The 23,735-nt window shown below is 45.2% G+C and overlaps 1 protein-coding gene across 1 annotated transcript in view; it reads left to right on the forward strand.

Annotated features, from left to right (window-relative positions):
- GALNTL6 (polypeptide N-acetylgalactosaminyltransferase like 6) overlaps window positions 1-23,735 on the forward strand; it is a 3,161,254-nt gene that overhangs the window by 2,332,183 nt on the left and 805,336 nt on the right. The window lies entirely within an intron of this gene.

Raw genomic sequence — 23,735 nt, forward strand, 5'->3', positions numbered from 1 at the left:
AGGTCTGGGTAATGGCGGGCCAGTCCATAGCTTCAATGCCTTCATCTTGCAGGAACTTCTGACACACTCCAGCCTCATGAGGTCTGGCATTGCCCTGCATTAGAAGGAACCCAGGGCCAATCGCACCAGCATATGGTCTCACAAGGGGTCGGAGGATCTCATCTCAGTACTTAATGGCAGTAAGGCTAACTCTGGTGAGCACATGGAGGGCTGTGCGGACCTCCAAAGAAATGCCACCCACAACATTACTGACCCACTGCCAAACCGGTCATGCTGAAAAATTTTGCAGGCTGCAGATCCCTCTCCACGGCCTCTTTAGACTCTGTCATGTCCGTCACATGTGTTCAATGTGAACCTGTTTTCATCTGTGAAGAGCACAGGACGCCAAGGGTGAATTTGCCAATCCTGGTGTTCTGTGGCAAATGACAAGCGTCCGGCACGGTGTTGAGCTGTGAGCACAACCCCCATTTGTGGACGTCGGGTACTCAGACCATACTCATGGAGTCAGTTTCTAACCATTTGTGCAGACACATGCACATTTGTGGCCTGCTGGAGGTCATTTTGCAGGGCTCTGGTAGTGCTCCTCTTGTTCCTCTTTGCACAAAGGCTGAGTTAGCGGTCCTGCTGCTGGGTTGTTGCCCTCCTATGGTCCCCTCCACATCTCCTGGTGTACTGGCCTGTCTCCTTGCAGCACCTCCAGCCTCTGGATACTACGCTGACAGACACAGCAAACTTTCTTGCCACAGCTCGCATTGATATGCCATCCTGCATGAGCTGCACTACCTGAGCCACTTGTGTGGGTTGAAGAGTCTGTCTCATGCTACCATGAGTGTGAAAGCACAACCAACATTCAAAAGTAACCAAAACATCTGCCAGAAAGCATTGGTACTGAGATGTGGTCTGTGGTCCCCACCTACAGAACCACTCCTTTATTGAGTGTGTCTTGATAATTGCCAATAATTTAAATCTGTTGTCGCTTCCTTTTGCACAACAGCATGTGAAATTAATTGTCAACCAGTGTTGCTTCCTACGTGGACAGTTTGATTCACAGAAGTTTGGTTTACTTAGAGTTATATTCTGTTTTTTAAGTGTTCCCTTTATTTTTTGAGCAGTGTATATACACATATATATGCATAAATTCATGTATATACAGTATATATACTGTATAAACAGTATATATATATATATATATATATATATATATATATATATATATACTAGATGGTGGCCCGATTCAAACGCTTTGGGTAATCTAGAATATGCATGTCCACGTAGTATATTGCCCAGCCACGTAGTATATTGCCCAGTCTCGTAGTGTAGTATATTACCCAGCCACGCAGTATATTGCCCAGCCACGTAGTATAATGCCCAGCCACGTAGTATATTGCCCAGTCATGTAGCATATTGCCCAGCCATGTAGTATATTGCCCAGCCATGTAGTATATTGCCCAGCCACATAGTATGTTGCACAGTGATGGAGTATACAGCACAGAGCAACATAGTATACAGAATTAATGTTCTGTCTTCATACACGTTGATACAGTGTGTGATCCGACATACGGCATAAACCACTTCTGTCTCCCAAATAAGCAGACTGTTCTCTGTAGTCTAACTTGTTTATTGGTAAACATGAGCATGGTAAAACTATAAGAATACAAATGATATGGATAAGTATTGGGTAAAATAATAGCACAGCTGATACTTTACAACTAACAAAAAGGTTTACAGGATGATGCAACTTCTATATAACTACATACAGTAAGTCACTGATCTTAGATTTCCTAAATACTAGCTGCCATACAGCAAATCACATTCAGTACACTATATTACAAGAACAGAAGTAACAATCTTACCAGATAACCTTAACCAGGATGGCAAGTAAATAGATGGTTCCAGCACAGCACATAAGCACGTGTGTCCCAGGAAGTTCACAGAAAAGTAATGGAGTCTTTCTCTCCCAGCATACCTTGGTACAATCCCACAATGCAACACTCTAATTATAACTAAAACACGGGTTATAAATTTAACCACCACTAGATGGTTCTATAACACAGCAAAAACAAAGCAATAATAGTAGTAAACTCTTTAATGCATAATTGGAAGCACACTGTCCTTCCTAGAATGGACAGAACACTTAAAATAAAAAATAAACATACACTCACCCTCCAAAAGCCCGTTGAAGTCCTGGCCCTGTGTGCAGTGCACGCGGCAGCTTCCAGTCCCAGGGTTGGTATGGGCACAGGACCTGTGATGACATCGTGGTCACATGACCGTAACATCATGGCAGGTCCTTCTCGCAGTACCTGTGATGACGTCATGGTCACATGACCATGACGTCATGGCAGGTCCTTCTCGCATACCAACCTTGCCACCGGAACCTGCCGCTTGCATGGAGAGGTCACCAGAGCATCGCGAGGAGCGAGAAAGACAGCGGAAGGTGAGTATATAATGATTTTTTTTTTTATTACTCTTAACATTAGATCTTTTTACTATTGATGCTGCATAGGCTGCATAGGCAGCATCAATAGTAAAAATTTGGTCACACAGGGTTAATAGCAGCGTTAATGGAGTGCGTTACACTGTGGCATAATGCGGTCTGTTAGTGCTGCCATTAACCCTGTGTGAGCGCTGACTGGAGGGGATAATGGAGCAGGCACTGACTGAGGGGAGGAAGTAGCAGCCATTTTGGCGCTGGACTGTGGACGTCGTTGATTGGTCGTCGCTGTTTTGCCGCGACCAATCAGCGAGTTGAATTTCCGTGACAGACAGAGGCAGCGATCAATGAATATCCGGGACAGACAGACAGACGGAAGTACCCCTTAGACAATTATATAGTAGATATACAGTGGGGCAAAAAAGTATTTAGTCAGTCAGCAATAGTGCAAGTTCCACCACTTAAAAAGATTAGAGGCGTCTGTAATTTACATCATAGGTAGACCTCAACTATGTCTGTTTTTTTAACATTTTATTTGCATATTATGGTGCAAAATAAGTATTTGGTCAGAAACAAAATTTCATCTCAATACTTTGTAATATATTCTTTGTTGGCAATGACAGAGGTCAAACGTTTTCTGTAAGTCTTCACAAGGTTGCCACACACTGTTGTTGGTATGTTGGCCCATTCCTCCATGCAGATCTCCTCTAGAGCAGTGATGTTTTTGGCTTTTCGCTTGGCAACACGGACTTTCAACTCCCTCCAAAGGTTTTCTATAGGGTTGAGATCTGGAGACTGGCTAGGCCACTCCAGGACCTTGAAATGCTTCTTATGAAGCCACTCCTTCGTTGCCCTGGCGGTGTGCTTTGGATCATTGTCATGTTGAAAGACCCAGCCACGTTTCATCTTCAATGCCCTTGCTGATGGAAGGAGGTTTGCACTCAAAATCTCACGATACATGGCCCCATTCATTCTTTCATGTACCCGGATCAGTCGTCCTGGCCCCTTTGCAGAGAAACAGCCCCAAAGCATGATGTTTCCACCACCATGCTTTACAGTAGGTATGGTGTTTGATGGATGCAACTCAGTATTCTTTTTCCTCCAAACACGACAAGTTGTGTTTCTACCAAACAGTTCCAGTTTGGTCTCATCAGACCATAGGACATTCTCCCAAAACTCCTCTGGATCATCCAAATGCTCTCTAGCAAACTTCAGATGGGCCCGGACATGTACTGGCTTAATGTTATGAAGGCAATCCAGTGACACAGTGTGCCAGCAATCCGAGCACATACAGTGATCTGACAATAACCCAAAAACAATAGAACGAGCTCTGAGACGTGGAATCTCTGTAGACCGCAATACCTGAACCTATCCTAAACACAACTAAAGGCAGCTGTGGATTGCGCCTGACACTACCTATGCAACTCGGCACAGCCTGAAGAGCTGACTAGCCTAAGATAGAAAAACAAGCCTGACTTGCCTCAGAGAAATACCCCAAAGGAAAAGGCAGCCCCCCACATATAATGACTGTTAGCAAGATGAAAAGACAAACGTAGGGATGAAATAGATTCAGCAAAGTGAGGCCCGATATTCTAGATAGAGCGAGGATAGCAAAGAGAACTTTGCAGTCTACAAAAAACCCTAAAGCAAAAAACCAGGCAAAGGGGGCAAAAAGACCCACCGTGCCGAACTAACGGCACGGCGGTACACCCTTTGCGTCTCAGAGCTTCCAGCAAAACGAATTGACAAGCTGGACAGAAAAAGTAGCAACAAAAGCAAAGAAGCACTTATCTAAGCAGAGCAGCAGGCCACAGGAAAGATCCAGAAGCTCAGATCCAACACTGGAACATTGACAAGGAGCAAGGAAGACAGAATCAGGCGGAGTTAAATAGCAAAGCAGCTAACGAGCTCACCAGAACACCTGAGGGAGGAAGCTCAGAAGCTGCAGTACCACTTGTGACCACAGGAGTGAATTCAGCCACAGAATTCACAACATACCCCCCCCTTGAGGAGGGGTCACCGAACCCTCACCAGAGCCCCCAGGCCGACCAGGATGAGCCACATGAAAGGCACGAACAAGATCTGGAGCATGGACATCAGAGGCAAAAACCCAGGAATTATCTTCCTGAGCATAACCCTTCCATTTAACCAGATACTGGAGTTTCCGTCTAGAAACACGAGAATCCAAAATTTTCTCCACAATATACTCCAATTCCCCCTCCACCAAAACCGGGGCAGGAGGCTCAACAGATGGAACCATAGGTGCCACGTATCTCCGCAACAACGACCTATGGAATACATTATGTATGGAAAAGGAGTCTGGGAGGGTCAGACGAAAAGACACAGGATTGAGAATCTCAGAAATCCTATACGGACCAATAAAACGAGGTTTAAATTTAGGAGAGGAAACCTTCATAGGAATATGACGAGAAGATAACCAAACCAGATCCCCAACACGAAGTCGGGGACCCACACGGCGTCTGCGATTAGCGAAAAGTTGAGCCTTCTCCTGGGACAAGGTCAAATTGTCCACTACCTGAGTCCAGATCTGCTGCAACCTGTCCACCACAGAATCCGCACCAGAACAGTCCGAAGACTCAACCTGCCCTGAAGAGAAACGAGGTTGGAACCCAGAATTGCAGAAAAATGGAGAGACCAAGGTAGCCGAGCTGGCCTGATTATTAAGGGCGAACTCAGCCAACGGCAAAAAGGACACCCAATCATCCTGGTCTGCAGAAACAAAACATCTCAGATATGTTTCCAAGGTCTGATTGGTTCGTTCGGTCTGGCCATTAGTCTGAGGATGGAAAGCCGAGGAAAAAGATAGGTCAATGCCCATCCTACCACAAAAGGCTCGCCAAAACCTTGAAACAAACTGGGAACCTCTGTCAGAAACAATATTCTCAGGAATGCCATGCAAACGAACCACATGCTGGAAGAACAAAGGCACCAAATCAGAGGAGGAAGGCAATTTAACCAAGGGCACCAGATGGACCATTTTAGAAAAGCGATCACAGACGACCCAAATGACTGACATCTTTTGAGAAACGGGAAGGTCAGAAATGAAATCCATCGAAATATGTGTCCAAGGCCTCTTTGGGACCGGCAAGGGCAAAAGCAACCCACTGGCACGTGAACAGCAGGGCTTAGCCCTAGCACAAATCCCACAGGACTGCACAAAAGTACGTACATCCCGTGACAGAGATGGCCACCAGAAGGATCTAGCCACTAACTCTCTGGTACCAAAGATTCCAGGATGACCAGCCAACACCGAACAATGAAGTTCAGAGATAACTTTACTAGTCCACCTATCAGGGACGAACAGTTTCTCCGCCGGACAACGATCAGGTTTATTCGCCTGAAATTTTTGCAACACTCGCCGCAAATCAGGGGAGATGGCAGACACAATGACTCCTTCCTTGAGGATACTCGCCGGCTCAGATGAACCCGGAGAGTCGGGCACAAAACTCCTAGACAGAGCATCCGCCTTCACATTTTTAGAGCCCGGAAGGTACGAAATCACAAAATCGAAGCGGGCAAAAAATAACGACCAACGGGCCTGTCTAGGATTCAAGCGCTTGGCATACTCGAGATAAGTAAGGTTCTTATGATCAGTCAATACCACCACGCGATGCTTAGCTCCTTCAAGCCAATGACGCCATTCCTCGAATGCCCACTTCATGGCCAGCAACTCTCGGTTGCCCACATCATAATTACGCTCAGCAGCCGAAAACTTCCTGGAAAAGAAAGCACATGGTTTCAACACTGAGCAACCAGAAGCTCTCTGTGACAAAACTGCCCCTGCTCCAATCTCAGAAGCATCAACCTCGACCTGGAACGGAAGAGAAACATCTGGTTGACACAACACAGGGGCAGAACAAAAACGATGCTTCAACTCCTGAAAAGCTTCCACAGCAGCAGAAGACCAATTAACCAAATCAGCACCCTTCTTGGTCAAATCGGTCAATGGTTTGGCAATGCTAGAAAAATTACAGATGAAGCGACGATAAAAATTAGCAAAGCCCAGGAATTTTTGCAGACTTTTCAGAGATGTCGGCTGAGTCCAATCCTGGATGGCTTGGACCTTAACCGGATCCATCTCGATAGTAGAAGGGGAAAAGATGGACCCCAAAAATGAAACTTTCTGCACACCGAAGAGACACTTTGATCCCTTCACAAACAAAGAATTAGCACGCAGGACCTGGAAAACCATTCTGACCTGCTTCACATGAGAGTCCCAATCATCTGAGAAGATCAAAATGTCATCCAAATAAACAATCAGGAATTTATCCAGATACTCACGGAAGATGTCATGCATAAAAGACTGAAACACAGATGGAGCATTGGCAAGTCCGAACGGCATCACTAGGTACTCAAAATGACCCTCGGGCGTATTAAATGCAGTTTTCCATTCATCTCCTTGCCTGATTCTCACCAGATTATACGCACCACGAAGATCTATCTTAGTGAACCAACTAGCCCCCTTAATCCGAGCAAACAAGTCAGATAATAATGGCAAGGGATACTGAAATTTAACAGTGATCTTATTAAGAAGGCGGTAATCAATACACGGTCTCAGCGAACCATCCTTCTTGGCTACAAAAAAGAACCCTGCTCCCAGTGGTGATGACGATGGGCGAATATGTCCCTTCTCCAGGGATTCCTTCACATAACTGCGCATAGCGGCGTGTTCAGGCACGGATAAATTAAATAATCGACCTTTAGGGAATTTACTACCAGGAATCAAATTGATAGCACAATCACAATCCCTATGCGGAGGTAGGGCATCGGACTTGGGCTTTTCAAATACATCCTGATAATCAGACAAGAACTCTGGGACCTCAGAAGGAGTGGATGACGAAATAGACAAAAATGGAACATCACCATGTACCCCCTGACAACCCCAGCTGGATACCGACATAGAGTTCCAATCCAATACTGGATTATGGGTTTGCAACCATGGCAACCCCAACACGACCACATCATGCAGATTATGTAGCACCAGAAAGCGAATAACTTCCTGATGTGCAGGAGCCATGCACATGGTCAGCTGGGTCCAGTACTGAGGTTTATTCTTGGCCAAAGGTGTAGCATCAATTCCTCTCAACGGAATAGGACACCGCAAAGGCTCCAAGAAAAACCCACAACGTTTAGCATAATCCAAATCCATCAGATTCAGGGCAGCGCCTGAATCCACAAACGCCATGACAGAATACGATGACAAAGAGCATATCAAGGTAATGGACAGAAGGAATTTGGATTGTACAGTACCAATGACGGCAGACCTATCGAACCGCTTAGTGCGCTTAGGACAATCAGAAATAGCATGAGTGGAATCACCACAGTAGAAACACAGACCATTCAGACGTCTGTGTTCTTGCCGTTCAACTCTGGTCATAGTCCTATCGCACTGCGTAGGCTCAGGTTTAATCTTAGACAATACCGCCAAATGGTGCACAGATTTACGCTCGCGCAAGCGTCGACCGATCTGAATGGCCAAAGACATAGACTCATTCAAACCAGCAGGCACAGGAAAACCCACCATGACATCCTTAAGAGCCTCAGAGAGACCCTTTCTGAACAAAGCTGCCAGCGCAGATTCATTCCACAGAGTGAGTACTGACCACTTCCTAAATTTCTGACAATATACTTCTATATCATCCTGACCCTGGCACAAAGCCAGCAAATTTTTCTCAGCCTGATCCACTGAATTAGGCTCATCGTAAAGTAATCCGAGCGCCAGGAAAAACGCATTAACATTACTCAATGCAGGGTCTCCTGGCGCAAGAGAAAATGCCCAGTCCTGAGGGTCGCAGCTCAAAAAAGAAATAATAATCAAAACCTGTTGAATAGGATTACCAGAAGAATGAGGTTTCAAGGCCAGAAATAGCTTACAATTATTTTTGAAATTAAGAAACTTAGTTCTATCACCAAAAAACAAATCAGGAATAGGAATTCTTGGTTCTAACATAGATTTCTGATCAATAGTATCTTGAATCCTTTGTACATTTGTAACGAGATTATCCATTGAAGAACACAGACCCTGAATATCCATGTCCACACCTGTGTCCTGAAACACCCAAATGTCTAGGGGAAAAAAAAGACTGAACACAGAGCTGAGAAAAAAAAATGATGTCAGAACTTCTTTTTTCCCTCTATTGAGAATCATTAGGTAGGCTCCTTGTACTGTTATGAAGGCAATCCAGTGACACAGTGTGCCAGCAATCCGAGCACATACAGTGATCTGACAATAACCCAAAAACAATAGAACGAGCTCTGAGACGTGGAATCTCTGTAGACCGCAATACCTGAACCTATCCTAAACACAACTAAAGGCAGCTGTGGATTGCGCCTGACACTACCTATGCAACTCGGCACAGCCTGAAGAGCTGACTAGCCTAAGATAGAAAAACAAGCCTGACTTGCCTCAGAGAAATACCCCAAAGGAAAAGGCAGCCCCCCACATATAATGACTGTTAGCAAGATGAAAAGACAAACGTAGGGATGAAATAGATTCAGCAAAGTGAGGCCCGATATTCTAGATAGAGCGAGGATAGCAAAGAGAACTTTGCAGTCTACAAAAAACCCTAAAGCAAAATACCACGCAAAGGGGGCAAAAAGACCCACCGTGCCGAACTAACGGCACGGCGGTACACCCTTTGCGTCTCAGAGCTTCCAGCAAAACGAATTGACAAGCTGGACAGAAAAAGTAGCAACAAAAGCAAAGAAGCACTTATCTAAGCAGAGCAGCAGGCCACAGGAAAGATCCAGAAGCTCAGATCCAACACTGGAACATTGACAAGGAGCAAGGAAGACAGAATCAGGCGGAGTTAAATAACAAAGCAGCCAACGAGCTCACCAGAACACCTGAGGGAGGAAGCTCAGAAGCTGCAGTACCACTTGTGACCACAGGAGTGAATTCAGCCACAGAATTCACAACAGCTTAAGCAGTGGGACACGTCTGGCACTGCAGGATCTGAGTCCATGGTGGCGTAGTGTGTTACTTATGGTAGGCCTTGTTACATTGGTCCCAGCTCTCTGCAGTTCATTCACTAGGTCCCCCCGCGTGGTTCTCGGATTTTTGCTCACCGTTCTTGTGATCATTCTGACCCTACGGGGTGGGATTTTGCGTGGAGCCCCAGATCGAGGGAGATTATCAGTGGTCTTGTATGTCTTCCATTTTCTAATTATTGCTCCCACTGTTGATTTCTTCACTCCAAGCTGGTTGGCTATTGCAGATTCAGTCTTCCCAGCCTGGTGCAGGGCTACATTTTTGTTTCTGGTGTCCCTTGACAGCTCTTTGGTCTTCACCATAGTGGAGTTTGGAGTCAGACTGTTTGAGGGTGTGCACAGGTGTCTTTTTATACTGATAACAAGTTGAAACAGGTGCCATTACTACAGGTAATGAGTGGAGGAAAGAGGAGACTCTTAAAGAAGAAGTTACAGGTCTGTGAGAGCCAGAAATCTTGATTGTTTGTTTCTGACCAAATACTTATTTTCCACCATAATATGCCAAAAAAATGATAAAAAAACAGACAATGTGATTTTCTGGATTTTTTTTTCTCAGTTTGTCTCCCATAGTTGAGGTCTACCTATGATGTAAATTACAGACGCCTCTCATCTTTTTAAGTGGTGGAACTTGCACTATTGCTGACTGACTAAATACTTTTTTGCCCCACTGTATATATACACTATCATTCAAAAGTTTAGGGTCACCCAGACAATTTGGTATTCTAGCCGTTAATTTGCTTAGATAATCTGGAGACATTTCACCCCATGCATCCAGAAGCCCCTCCCACAATTTGGTTTGGCTTGATGGGCACTTTTTGCGTACCATACGGTCAAGCTGCTCGCACAACAGCTCAATGGGGTGAGATCTGGTGACTGCGCTGATCACTCCATTACAGATAGAATATCAGCTGCCTGCTTCTTCCCTAAATAGTCCTTGCATAATTTGGAGGTGTGCTTTTGTCATTGTCCTGTTGTAGGATGAAATTTACTCCAATCGAGCGCTGTCCACAGGGTATGGCATGGCATTGCAAAATGGAGTGATAGCCTTCCTTATTCAAAATTCCTTTTACCTTGTGCAAATCTCCCACTTTACCAGCACCAAAGCAACCCCAGACCATCACATTACCTCCACTATGCTTGACAGAAGGTGTCAGACACTCTTCCAGCATCTTTTCAGTTGCTGTGCGTCTCACAAAGGTTCTTCTGTGTGATCCAAACACCTCAAAATTAGATTTGTCTGTCCATAACACCTTTTTTTCAATTTTCCTCTGTCCAATGTCTGTGTTCTTTTGCCCATATTAATCTTTTCCTTTTATTAGCCAGTCTCAGATATGGCTTTTGCTTTGCCTCTCTGCCCTGAAGGCAAGCATCCCAGAGTCACCTCTTCACTGTAGACATTGACACTGGCTTTTTGTGTGTACGATTTAATGAAGCTGTCAGTTGAGGACCTGTGAGGCATCGATTTCTTATACTACAGACTCTAATGTACTTGTCTTTTTGCTCAGTTGTGCAGCGGGGTCTCCCTTTCTACTCTGGTTAGAGCCTGTTTGTGCTCTACTCTGAAGGGAGTAGTACACACCTTTGTAGGAAATCTTCAGTTTCTTGGCAATTTCTCACATGGAAAAGCCTTCATTTCTAAGAACAAGAAAAGACTATCGAGTTTCACTTGAAAGTTGTTGTTTTTTCTGGCCATTTTGAGAGTTTAATGGAACCAACAAATGTAATGCTCCAGATTCTCAACTAGCTCAAAGGAAGGTCAGGTTTAAAGGTTCTCTAATCAGACAATTTGGTTACAGCTGTGCTACCATAATTGCAAAGGGGTTTTCAAGGGTAGTTTAGCCATCCATTAGCCTTCTTACGCAGTTAGCAAACACAAAGTACCAAAAGAACATTGGAGTGATGGTTGTTTGAAATGAGCATCTATACACCTATGAAGATATTGCACTACAAACCACACATTTGCAGTTATAATAGTCATTTACCACATTAACAATGTATACAGTGTATTTCTGAATCACTTAGTGTTAGCCTCATTGGAAAAAAACTGTGCTTTCCTTTCAAAAATAAGGATATTTCTAAGTGACCTAAAACTTTTGAACGGTATATACAAATGAACCTGATCAAGAGTTCACATACCCCATTTCTTAATAATGTATATTGCCCCCTCTAACATCAATGACAGCCTGAAATCTTTTGTGGTAGATGTGGATGAGGTTCTTTATTTTCTCAGATGGTAAAGCTGCCCTCTCTTCCTCGCAAAAAGCCTCCAGTTCCTGTAAATTCCTGGCCTTTCTAACATGAAATGCATGCTTGAAATCTCCCCAGAGTGGCTCAATGATATTGAGGTCAGGAGACTGAGATGATCACTCCCGAACTTTCACTTTGTTTTGCTGTAGCCAATGACAGGTCGACTTGGCCTTCAGTTTTGGATTGTTATCGTGTTGGAACATCCAAATACATTCCGTGCGCAGCTTCCAGGCTAATGAGTACAAATTTGCATCCAGTATTTGCTGCATTTACCTTTCCTTCAACTTCAACCAAGTTTCTTGTGCCTTTGTAGCTCACACAACCCTAAAACATCAATGATCCATCTCCATGATTTGTTTCATTGCAGCTATTTGATAAATTTTTAAAAAGTTCATTTTTCACATTAATATACACTCAGCACCCCATAATGACTGAAAAAAACAGAAATGTAGACATTTTTGAAAAAAGAAAAGAAAAACTGAAATATCACATGGTCATAAGTATTCAGACCCTTTGCTCAGACATTCATATTTAAGTCACATGCTGTCCATTTCCCTGTGATTCTCCTTGAGATGATTCTACACTTTCATTGAAGGCCAGCTGTTTTATTTAAACTGATAGGACTTGATTTAGAAAGGCACACACCTGTCTATATAAGACCTCACAGCTCACATTGCATGTCAGGCCAATTGAGAATCATGAGGTCAAAGGAACTGGCAAAGGAGCTCAGAGACAGAATTGTGGAAAGGAACAGATCTGACCAAGGTTACAAAAGAATTTCTGCAGTACTCAAGGTTCCTAAAAGCACAGTGGCCTCCATTATCCTTAAATGTAAGAAATATGGGACCTCCAGAAGTCCTCCTAGACCTAGCCGTCTGACCAAACTGAGCAATAGTGGGAGAAGAGCGTTGGTGAGTGAGGTAAAGAAGAACCCCAAGATCACTGTGGCTGAGCTCCAGAGATGCAGTAGGGAGATGGGAGACATCCACAAACTCAACTATCACTGCAGCCCTCCACCAGTCAGGCCTTTATGGCAGAGTGGCCGAACAGAAGCGTCTCCTTAGTGCAAGACATATGAAAGCCTACATAGAGTTTGCTAAAAAAAAACATATAAAGGACTCCCAGACTATGTTTGTACTCTTCTCTGAAGAGAGTAGTGCACACTGTTGTAGGAAATCTTCAGTTTCTTGGCAATCTCCCGCATGGAATAGCCTTCATTTCAAAGAACAAGAATAGACTATCGAGTTTCACATGAAAGTTGTTTTTTTCTGGCCATTGTGAAATAAGATTCTTTGGTCTGATGAGACGAAGATAGACCTTTTTGGTGATAATTCTAAGTGGTATGTGTGGAGGAAATCAGGCACTGCTCATCACCTGCACAATACAATCTGAACAGTGAAACATGGTGGTGGCAGCGTCATTCCATACAGGTGTTTTTCAGCTGCAGGGACAGGATGACTGGTTATCAATGAAGGAATCATGAATGCGGCCAAGTACAGAGATAGATATCCTGGATGAAAGCCTCTTCCATAGTGCTCTGAACCTCAGACTTGGTTGAAGATTTACCTTCCAACAAGACAATGATTCTAAGCACACAGGTCAAATAACAAAGGAGTGGCTACTAGTGTTGAGCGATACCTTCCGATATCCAGAAGTATCGGTATCGGATTGGATCGGCCGATATTCAAAAAATATCGGATATCACCGATACCGATACCCGATACCAATGCAAGTCAATGGGACAAAAATATCGGAATTAAAATAAACCCTTTCTTTCCTTGTAGGTTAATTCTACATGAAGGAAAACAACTAAGAATAATGTAGAATGTATTGGGGGAGGTGGAGGAGACATTAAAGGCATACAGGTTTAGCCGATTCAAATGAAATAGCAGGAATTATTTTTTTTTAAGATGTTCGGAGTTACAAAGCTATTGACTATGTTATGATTTTTTATATTTAGTCAGATATTTATGTTTCACTACTTCCATGCTGTTTACCTACTTTTTACCTTCTCCCACACTTTCTTCTTCATCATCCTCAGCAGCATCATCTTTTTCATCAACTTCTCCTTCACCTTATTCATCTTCTTCTTCTTCACCTTCTTTGTATTAGTCTTTTTTTTACATTCTTCATATTCTTTTTATTCAACTATTATTCTTCTTCATAATCAATTTCTTCATCTTCTTCATATTTTTCTTCTTCATAATATTCTTATTTGTGACAGCCAGTTCATTTTTCACATTAATATACACTCTGCACCCCATAATGACTGAAAAAAACAGAAATGTAGACATTTTTGAAAAAAGAAAAGAAAAACTGAAATATCACATGGTCATAAGTATTCAGACCCTTTGCTCAGACATTCATATTCAAGTCACATGCTGTCCATTTCCCTGTGATTCTCCTTGAGATGATTCTACACTTTCATTGAAGGCCAGCTGTTTTATTTAAACTGATAGGACTTGATTTAGAAAGGCACACACCTGTCTATATAAGACCTCACAGCTCACATTGCATGTCAGGCCAAATGAGAATCATGAGGTCAAAGGAACTGGCAAAGGAGCTCAGAGACAGAATTGTGGAAAGGAACAGATCTGACCAAGGTTACAAAAGAATTTCTGTAGTATTCAAGGTTCCTAAAAGCACAGTGGCCTCCATTATCCTTAAATGTAAGAAATATGGGACCTCCAGAAGGGAGAAGAGCGTTGGTGAGTGAGGTAAAGAAGAACCCCAATATCACTGTGGCTGAGCTCCAGAGATGAAGTAGGGAGATGGGAGACATCCACAAACTCAACTATCACTGCAGACCTCCACCAGTCAGGCCTTTATGGCAGAGTGGCCGAACAGAAGCGTCTCCTTAGTGCAAGACATATGAAAGCCTACATAGAGTTTGCTAAAAAAAACATATAAAGGACTTCCAGACTATGTTTGTACTCTTCTCTGAAGGGAGTAGTACACACTGTTGTAGGAAATCTTCAGTTTCTTGGCAATCTCCCGCATGGAATAGCCTTCATTTCAAAGAACAAGAATAGACTATCGAGTTTCACATGAAAGTTGTTTTTTTCTGGCCATTTTGAGAAATAAGATTCTTTGGTCTGATGAGACAAAGACAGACCTTTTTGGTGATAATTCTAAGTGGTATGTGTGGAGAAAATCAGGCACTGCTCATCACCTGCCCAATACAATCTGAACAGTGAAACATGGTGGTGGCAGCGTCATTCCATACAGGTGTTTTTCAGCTGCAGGGACAGGATGACTGGTTATCAATGAAGGAATCATGAATGCGGCCAAGTACAGAGATAGATATCCTGGATGAAAGCCTCTTCCATAGTGCTCTGAACCTCAGACTTGGTTGAAGATTTACCTTCCAACAAGACAATGATTCTAAGCCCACAGGTCAAATAACAAAGGAGTGGCTACTAGTGTTGAGCGATACCTTCCGATATCCAGAAGTATCGGTATCGGATTGGATTGGCCGATATTCAAAAAATATCGGATATCACCGATACCGATACCCGATACCAATGCAAGTCAATGGGACAAAAATATCGGAATTAAAATAAACCCTTTCTTTCCTTGTAGGTTAATTCTACATGAAGGAAAACAGCTAAGAATAATGTAGAATGTATTGGGGGAGGTGGAGGAGACATTAAAGGCATACAGGTTTAGCCTATTCAAATGAAATAGCAGGAATTATTTTTTTTTTTAAGATGTTCGGAGTTACAAAGCTATTGACTATGTTATGATTTTTTATATTTAGTCAGATATTTATGTTTCACTACTTCCATGCTGTTTACCTACTTTTTACCTTCTCCCACACTTTCTTCTTCATCATCCTCAGCAGCATCATCTTTTTCATCAACTTCTCCTTCACCTTATTCATCTTCTTCTTCTTCACCTTCTTCGTATTAGTCTTTTTTTTACATTCTTCATATTCTTTTTATTCAACTATTATTCTTCTTCATAATCAATTTCTTCAACTTCTTCATATTCTTCTTCTTCATAATATTCTTATTTGTGACAGCCAGGCCTTCCTGTAGTTGTTATCAATAAAAGTTTGAAGATTACACCTTCTGTTCTGCCTGTCACAAAAGATTTACAACAGGATTTGTCCGCGTTCAGTTTGGCCTGCAGCAGCAGGTATTTTCCAGGGGCACCACGAGGAGGAACGAACTCACCCCCATACATTGCTTAGTCTTCTTCTGTTAATAATTTAAATAATATCTTTTTTTTTATGTTTATTCTTATGCTTAATGTTTTTCTGCCTTTTGTTCTGCAGCTTCTTGTTCTTTTGCTTCTCGGTCTTTAGGGTCGTCGTCTCCAGGGTCGTCGTCTTCTTCAGGGTGGTCTTCAGGGTCGTCGTCTTTAGGGTCTTGAACTTGGAAATGTAGCAGAAGGTACAAGAAGGCTAAGACAGTGCCGAGAACCAGCTGACGGTACTGGAACCTGGATGGCTAGCCGAAGGTACAAGAGCCAATGGAACTACCGAGGACCAGCTGACGTTACTGGAACCTGGCTACTAAGCAGGAGGTACCCGTGCCAGAAAGAACTACCAAGGACCACCTGACGTTGGTGGAACTCGGATACCTAGAAGGAGGCACCTAAGCCAAAGACTCTGCCTGAAACCAGCTGACGGTACTGGAACCAGGGGGACCTATTCAAGCTTGTGTTCCTAATAACCAGCTAATGGTGCTGGAACTCAGATAGGCAGCAGAAGGTCCACAGGAAGAAAAAAAAATGCTAGGCCGTGAGCCGCCGTAGTTACCAAAAACCCACAGTCCTACAGGGGGAGCTTATCCTATTGTCACAATGGAACCAGCTTTCATTGCCAGTTCCCGCAGCCCACACAGGAAGCACCTAAACTGCAGGCACCATAGAGTCGGCTAACCAGACCGCAACACGACAGGACAAGTTATTGGAGGCAAAGTGACCTTGACACTACCCGGAAACAGCAGGCATGCTGGAACCGGGCTGGGCAGGAGGGAGTACCCATGCCAAAGACACTTCTGAGCAGCAACTGGCGGTGTTGGAGCCCAGGGAATGCAGGAGAAGCAGAGTATAGGTTGAGGCCTAATTGGACCAAGTTGAAAGGGAACCTTTAACCCCCCAGGTGTTTGCAACTAAAAGATCCACCTTGTGCAGTACTAATGCTGCACAAGGAAAAGGTGGCTCTTTTGATTATGCTCCTTGTACACGCTGAAGTTAACACTTATAAAGTGTGTCCCCTCATACCCTGAAACTGTCCTGGAGGTGGGACTTTCCTTCTTAATGAGACGCAGCACAGCTGTCATTCACACCCCCTTGGCACCGTGCGCCACCTCCTTAGCATTGTTTGAATCTGTCCCGGAGCCTGCACTATTATGTTATCCCTTGGCCATGCGCAGTTAGCACTGCCCATCTTCAAACATCATTTGTTGTCACGCTGGCTGCACCTGTACGGCCGCCCTGAAAGAGATCCCGCCCCGCAGTGTCTTCTGATTTACTCACACTGTGGGCCTGGGATTCATGGGCATGACCAGTGCATATGTTCGCCTCTCACTCATCTCCTTCCACCTTCTTCTAACTGTGCCACATCAACTGATCCCATATCGCATGCCACGGCCGTGATGCGCACAGTCTGAGGCCAAGATATGCACTGCACATGCCCATGAATCCCAGGCCTGCAGTGTCTTCAGATTTATTCACACTGCGGACCTGGGATTCATGGGCATGTGCAGTGCATATCTTCGCCTCTTACTCATCTCCTTCCATCTTCTTCAGACTGTGCCGCGTCAGCTGATCCCAAATCGCATGCCACGGCCATGACGTGGCACAGTCTGAAGAAGGCAGAAGGAGATGAGTGAGAGGTCAAGATATGCACTGCGCATGCCCATGAATCCCAGGCCCACAGTGTGAATAAATAAGACACTGCAGGGTGTGATCTTGGGCAGGGTGGCCGCACAGGCGCAGCCAGCCTGACAACGAATGATGTCAGAAGACGGGCAGTGCTCACTGCGCATGGTCAAGGGATAACATAACAGCGCAGGCTCCAGGACAGATTGAAACAACGCTGATGAGGCGGCACCCGGCGCCAAGGGGGTATGAATGACGGCTGTGCTGCGTCTCATTAAGAAGGAAAGTCTCACCTCTGTGACGGTTTGACGGTATGAGGGGACACATTTTATAAGTGTTTAGTTCAGCGTGTGCAAGGAGAATAGCTAAAAGAACCACCTTGTCCAAATGCAGCATTAGTGCTGCATAAGATGGCTCTTTAAGTTACAAACGCCTGGGGGGACAGGTTCCCTTTCATTTCTGTTTTAGTGTCAGCATGGAGGTCGCAGGACACATTGCCGGATACACAGCAGGGGAGCAGCTGACGTTACTGAACCCCAATAACACGTCAGCAAGTGTTGACTGTGCAAATGGCACTTCCAGGCAGCAACTGGTGGTGTTGGAGCCCAGGGACAGCAGGAGGAGCAGAGTGTAGGCCGAAGCCTGCACTCGAGGCAGTTTAATATATGTTGTTGTGTCAGCGTGGTGGTCGCAGGACACATTGCCGGATACACAGCTGGGGAGCAGCTGGGGTTACTGAACCCCAATAACAGAGGAGCAACTGTTGACTGTGCAAACAGCACTTCCGAGCAGCAACTGGCAGTGTTGGAGCCCAGGGACAGCAGGAGGAGCAGACTAGGGTTATTGCCGCACACACATCAGGGATGCAGCTGGCGTTACTGAACCCCAATAACACGGCAGCAACTGTTGACTGTGCAAACGGCACTTCCGGGCAGCAACTGGTGGTGTTGGAGCCCAGGGACAGCAGGAGGAGCAGAGTGTAGGTCGAAGCCTTCACTCGAGGCAGATTAATATCTGTTGTTGTGTCAGCGTGGTGGTCGCAGGACACATTGCCGGATACACAGCTGGGGAGCAGCTGGCGTTACTGAACCCCAATAACAGAGGAGCAACTGTTGACTGTGCAGACAGCACTTCCGAGCAGCAACTGGCGATGTTGGAGCCCTGGGACAGCAGGAGGAGCAGACTTGAGTTATTGCCGCACACGCAGCAGGGGAGCAGCTGGCATTACTGAACCCAATAACAGAGGAGCAACTGTTGACTGTGCAGACAGCACTTCCGAGCAGCAACTGGCAGTGTTGGAGCCCAGGGACAGCAGGAGGAGCAGACTTGAGTTATTGCCGAACACACAGCTGGGGAGCAGCTGGCGCTACTGAACCCCAATAACAGAGAAGCAACTGTTGACTGTGCAGACAGCACTTCCGAGCAGCAACTTGCGGTGTTGAAGCCCAGGGTCAATCATGGTCTAGGCCGAGGCCTAATTGGAGCGAGTTTAATATCTGTTGTAGTGTCAGCATGGCGGTCGCAGGACACAATGCCGGATACACAGCAGGGGAGCAGCTGACATTACTGAACCCCACTAACACAGGAGCGAGTGTTTTTCTCTGTGCAGACAGCACTTCTGAGCACCAACTGGCGGTGTTGAAGCCCAGGGTCAATCAGGGTGTTGGCCGAAGCCTGCACTTGAGCCAGTTTAATATCTGTAGTAGTGTCAGTGTGGCAGTTGCAGGACACATTGCCGGATACAGAGCAGGGAAGCAGCTGACATTACTGAACCCCACTAACACAGGAGCAAGTGTTTTTCTCTGTGCAGACAGCACTTCCGAGCACCAACTGGCGGTGTTGGAGCCCAGGGTCAATCATGGTCTAGGCCGAGGCCTAATTAGAGCGAGTTTAATGTCTGTTGTAGTGTCAGCATGGCGGTCGCAGGACACATTGCCGGATACACAGTAGGGGAGCAGCTGACGTTACTGAACCTCACTAACATGGCAGCAAGTGTTCACTGTGCAGATGGCACTTCTGAGCACCAACTGGCGGTGCTGAAGCCCAGGGAATCCATGAGAAGCACAGTGTAGGCCGAGGCCTAATTGGACCAATTTGAAAGGAAACCTTTAACCTCCCAGGCATTAGTAACTGAAAGAGCCACCTTGTGCAGCAGTAATGCTGCACAAGGATAAGGTGGCTCCTTTAGTTCTGCTCCTCGCACACGCAGAACTAAACACTTATAAAACGTGTCCCCTCATACCATGAAACTGTCCCAGAGGTGGGACTTTCCTTCGTAATGAGACACAGCACAGCCGTGCTCCACATCATTGACCCAATGGGCAGTGAGGGAAAGGTATCGTCCCTGTCCATGGTGACTGGTCCACGCATTGGTGGTGAGGTGCACCTTGCTACTGACGGTGTTTAGTAGTGCATGTTTAATGTTTCCCTCCACATGCTTTTGCAAGGCAGGGACAGCTTGCCTGCTGAAATAAAAGCAGCTGGGCACGATGTATTGTCGGACTGCCAATGCCATCAAGTTACGGAAGGTGTCAATCTCCACCAGCCTGAATGACAGCATTTCAAGGGACAGTAGATTTGCAATGCCAGCATTCAGAGCCTGTGCTCGGGGGTGGTTTGCCGAGAATGGCAGCCTTTTCTCCCATGCCTGTGCTACCGATGGCTGTAGACTGGTCTGGGAGTGTGAGGATGACTGGGAATGTGGTGCTGTGGGTGGAATTACAGTGGGTCTCTGGACAACAGTGCCAGAGGTTCTTCCATGGCGATCCTGCGAGGAAGCCGAACCAGCTGTGTGTGAGCTGGAAGAAGAGGCTGCAACACGAGCTGAAGAGGTGGTAGGTGCCGCTGTTGATTGGCCTAGGTCTTCAGTGTGTTTTTGTAACTGCACCACGTGCTTGGTCCCACATATTTGTGGTATTGAGGTTGCAGACATTTTCCCTCTTTTGACTTTCTGATGAAACAGCTTGCATTTGACAAAGCAAATGTCATCTGCAACTGTGTTAAAAAAGGACCAGGCACTATAAGTCTTGGGAGCACCCGTTTTGGCTTTTGGAAGAGGCATGCTCCTAATGGGTGCCGAAGTGGAGGCTAGGGTTGAGTGAAACGGATCGGACAAATTCAAAAATCACCGACTTTCGGCAAAGTCGGGTTTCATGAAACCTGACCCGATCCTCGTGTGGGATCGGCCATGAGGTCGGCGATCTGCGCGCAAAAGTCTCGTTTCATATGACGCTTTCAGCGCCATTTTTCAGCCAATAAAGGAGAGTTTGGGCAGCGTGATGACATAGGTCTCGGTCCCCACCATCTTAGAGAAGGTTATTACAGTGATTGGCTTGCTTTCTGCGGCATCACAGGGGCTATATAGGGGCGTGCACGCCGGCCACCATCTCACTTCTGCCGATCTTAGCATTGGGAGAGGTTGCCGCAGCTTCATCAGAAGAAGGGATATAGTTAGGGAGGGAAGATTAACACCCAAACTGCTTGTGCTGTAGCGATTTCCACTGTCCAACACTACCATTTTTTTGCAGGGACAGTGGAGGCTATATTTTTGTGCATCAGCTCTGTAGCTTATTAGGCTGCCTTATAAGGCTCCCTGATAGCTGCATTGCTGTTTGCATGCTGCTGTGCAAACCAACTGCTTTTTTAAAATCAAAAATCCTGTTGCTCCTTTCTGCACAGTTATCTTGTTTATTTGTCCACACTTTTGTGTGCAGCAGTCCTTTTTATTGCTCCCATACTTTTCCTGAGATCATTGTAGGGAGATTGAAATTGTACTACAGTCCTTGTATTTTTTCATATATCTTCCAGCCACTTTCTGCCACTTACATTGTGTTGTTTTATTCACTAGGCCTGAGTTTTGGTTCAGTCTCCCCCCCAAAAAGTGAGATTCAAATTCGCACAAAGTGGATATACTGCAGTCCTGTTAGTTTGTCATATGTCAGCCAGCCACTTTCTGCCACTTAGATTGTGTTGTTACATACACAAGGCCTGAGTATTGGTTCAGTCTTCCCCCAAAAAAGTGAGATTCAAATTCTCACAAAGTGGATATACTGCAGTCCTGTTAGTTTGTCGTATGTCAGCCAGCCACTTTCTGCCACTTAGATTGTGTTGTTTTTTACATTGGGCCAGAGCTTTGATTCAGTCTCCCCCCAAAAAAAGTGAGATTCAAATTCACACAAAGTGGATATGCTGCAGTTCTGTTAGTTTGTCACATGTCAGCCAGTTACTTTCTGCCACTTAGATTGCATTGTTATATACACTGGGCCTGAGTTTTGGCTCAGTCTCACCAAAAAAAAGTGAGATTCAAATTCTCACAAAGTGGATATACTGCAGTCCTGTTAGTTTGTCGTATGTCAGCCAGCCACTTTCTGCCACATAGATTGCGTTGCCATATACACTGGGTCTGAGTTTTGGTTCAGTCTCCCCCCCCCCCAAAAAAGGGAGATAAAATTCTCACAAAGTGGATATACTTCAGTTCTGTTAGTTTGTTGTATATCAGCCAGCCACTTTCTGCCACTTACATTGTGTTGTTTTATACACTGGGCCTGAGTTTTGGTTCAGTCTCCCAAAAAAAAGGGAGATTTAAATTCTCAACAAGTACCATATAACGGTTGTTATTTTGGTTAGATTTTCCAAAAAATGAGGAAGTCTGGTGGAAGAGCCCGTGGGCGGTGGTTGCCAGCTGGTACTGATGGTGGTAATGGTGGTACATCTGGTGGTAGTGGCAAAAGCCAAATAGCACCTAAGGCTGGAGGTCAAATTATTTTGCCCTACCTTCCCTTGTTGACACGTAGCTTGCCATAAAAATGTGTTGCTTTTGGCCTCCTCTTACTGACTTCTCCAATTCCTCCATTTGCAACTGCTGAATGTCCACCATAGGCCATTTTTATACTTCCCTAAATGGGCTGACTCCCCCTACAGGGCCGTGGTCACCACCTGGCACAAGCACCCGTGCGAGTGCCATTTGCCTGGACAGGTGGGTGTGCCCACAGTTGGGCGACGGCACTGGCACAGGGTCCCTCATAGTACAACGAAGTGTCTCTGATGGTGGTGGTGCACAACCAATGTCAGACACACCGTCGTAATATGAAGGGCCCTGGGCCAGTACCGCCACCCACGAGAGAGTGTTCCCCCCAGCTCGGACAGTGCTCTACCACGTGCAATACCTACCTCTCCCTGCTCCACCACTGTGTAGCCTGTGCTGTTAAATCCTTCAATGGCACTGCCAATACAAATTTGTTGAAATGATAGATGATAATTAAAATATACAGGGGCCCTGGACTCCATTTAGACCAGTTAATACATTGCGCCTACTACCACTGTCTGCTACTCAGCAGAGGAGCCCACCCCAGTACCTAGCTATGCCGCCTGTTTAGTCCTGTTACCAATTTTGAACACCTTTGAGCCTACTTTTGTATTTGAGCCACTCATTACAGTTGTCCTCCACTGAACAAAGCTAAGCCGCCTGTTTACTCCTGTTATCAATTTTGAACTGCTTTTAGCCTACTTTTTTATTGTGGGCCTACAAACTGTGTCTGCGCCACTCATTACAGTTGTCCTCCACTGAACAAAGCCAAGCCTCCTGTTTACTCCTGTTACCAATATTGAACTGCTTTTAGCCTACTTTTTTATTTTAGGCCTACTAAATCTGTCTGCGCCACTCATTACAGCTGTCCTCCATTGAACAAAGCTGTGCCGCCTGTGTACTCCATTGACCAATTTTGAACTGCATTTAGCCTACTTATTTATTTAGGCCTACTAACTGTGTCTGCCTCCCATTACAGTTGTCCTCCACTGAACAAAGCTGAGCCGCCAGTTTACTCCTGTTTCAAATATTAAGCTGCATTTGGCCTACTTGTTTGGTTGGGCGTACTAACGGTGTCTGCCGCTCCTTGCTTTTCTCCTCCACTGAACAAAGCTGAGCCTCAATTTTCATCCTGTTTTGGATATTAAACTGCATTTGGTCTACTTGTTTGTTTGGGCCTAATAACGGTGTCTGCCGCTCCTTGCTTTTCTCCTCCACTGAACAAAGCTGAGCCTCAATTTTCATCCTGTTTTGGATATTAAACTGCATTTGGTCTACTTGTTTGTTTGGGCCTAATAATGGTGTCTGCCGCTCCTTGCTTTTCTCCTCCACTGAACAAAGCTGAGCCTCAATTTTCATCCTGTTTCGGATATTAAACTGCATTTGGCCTACTTGTTTGGTTGGGCC

Source organism: Ranitomeya imitator, chromosome 1 (assembly GCF_032444005.1).
Source record: "Ranitomeya imitator isolate aRanImi1 chromosome 1, aRanImi1.pri, whole genome shotgun sequence".
Classification (NCBI taxonomy): Eukaryota; Metazoa; Chordata; class Amphibia; order Anura; family Dendrobatidae; genus Ranitomeya; species Ranitomeya imitator.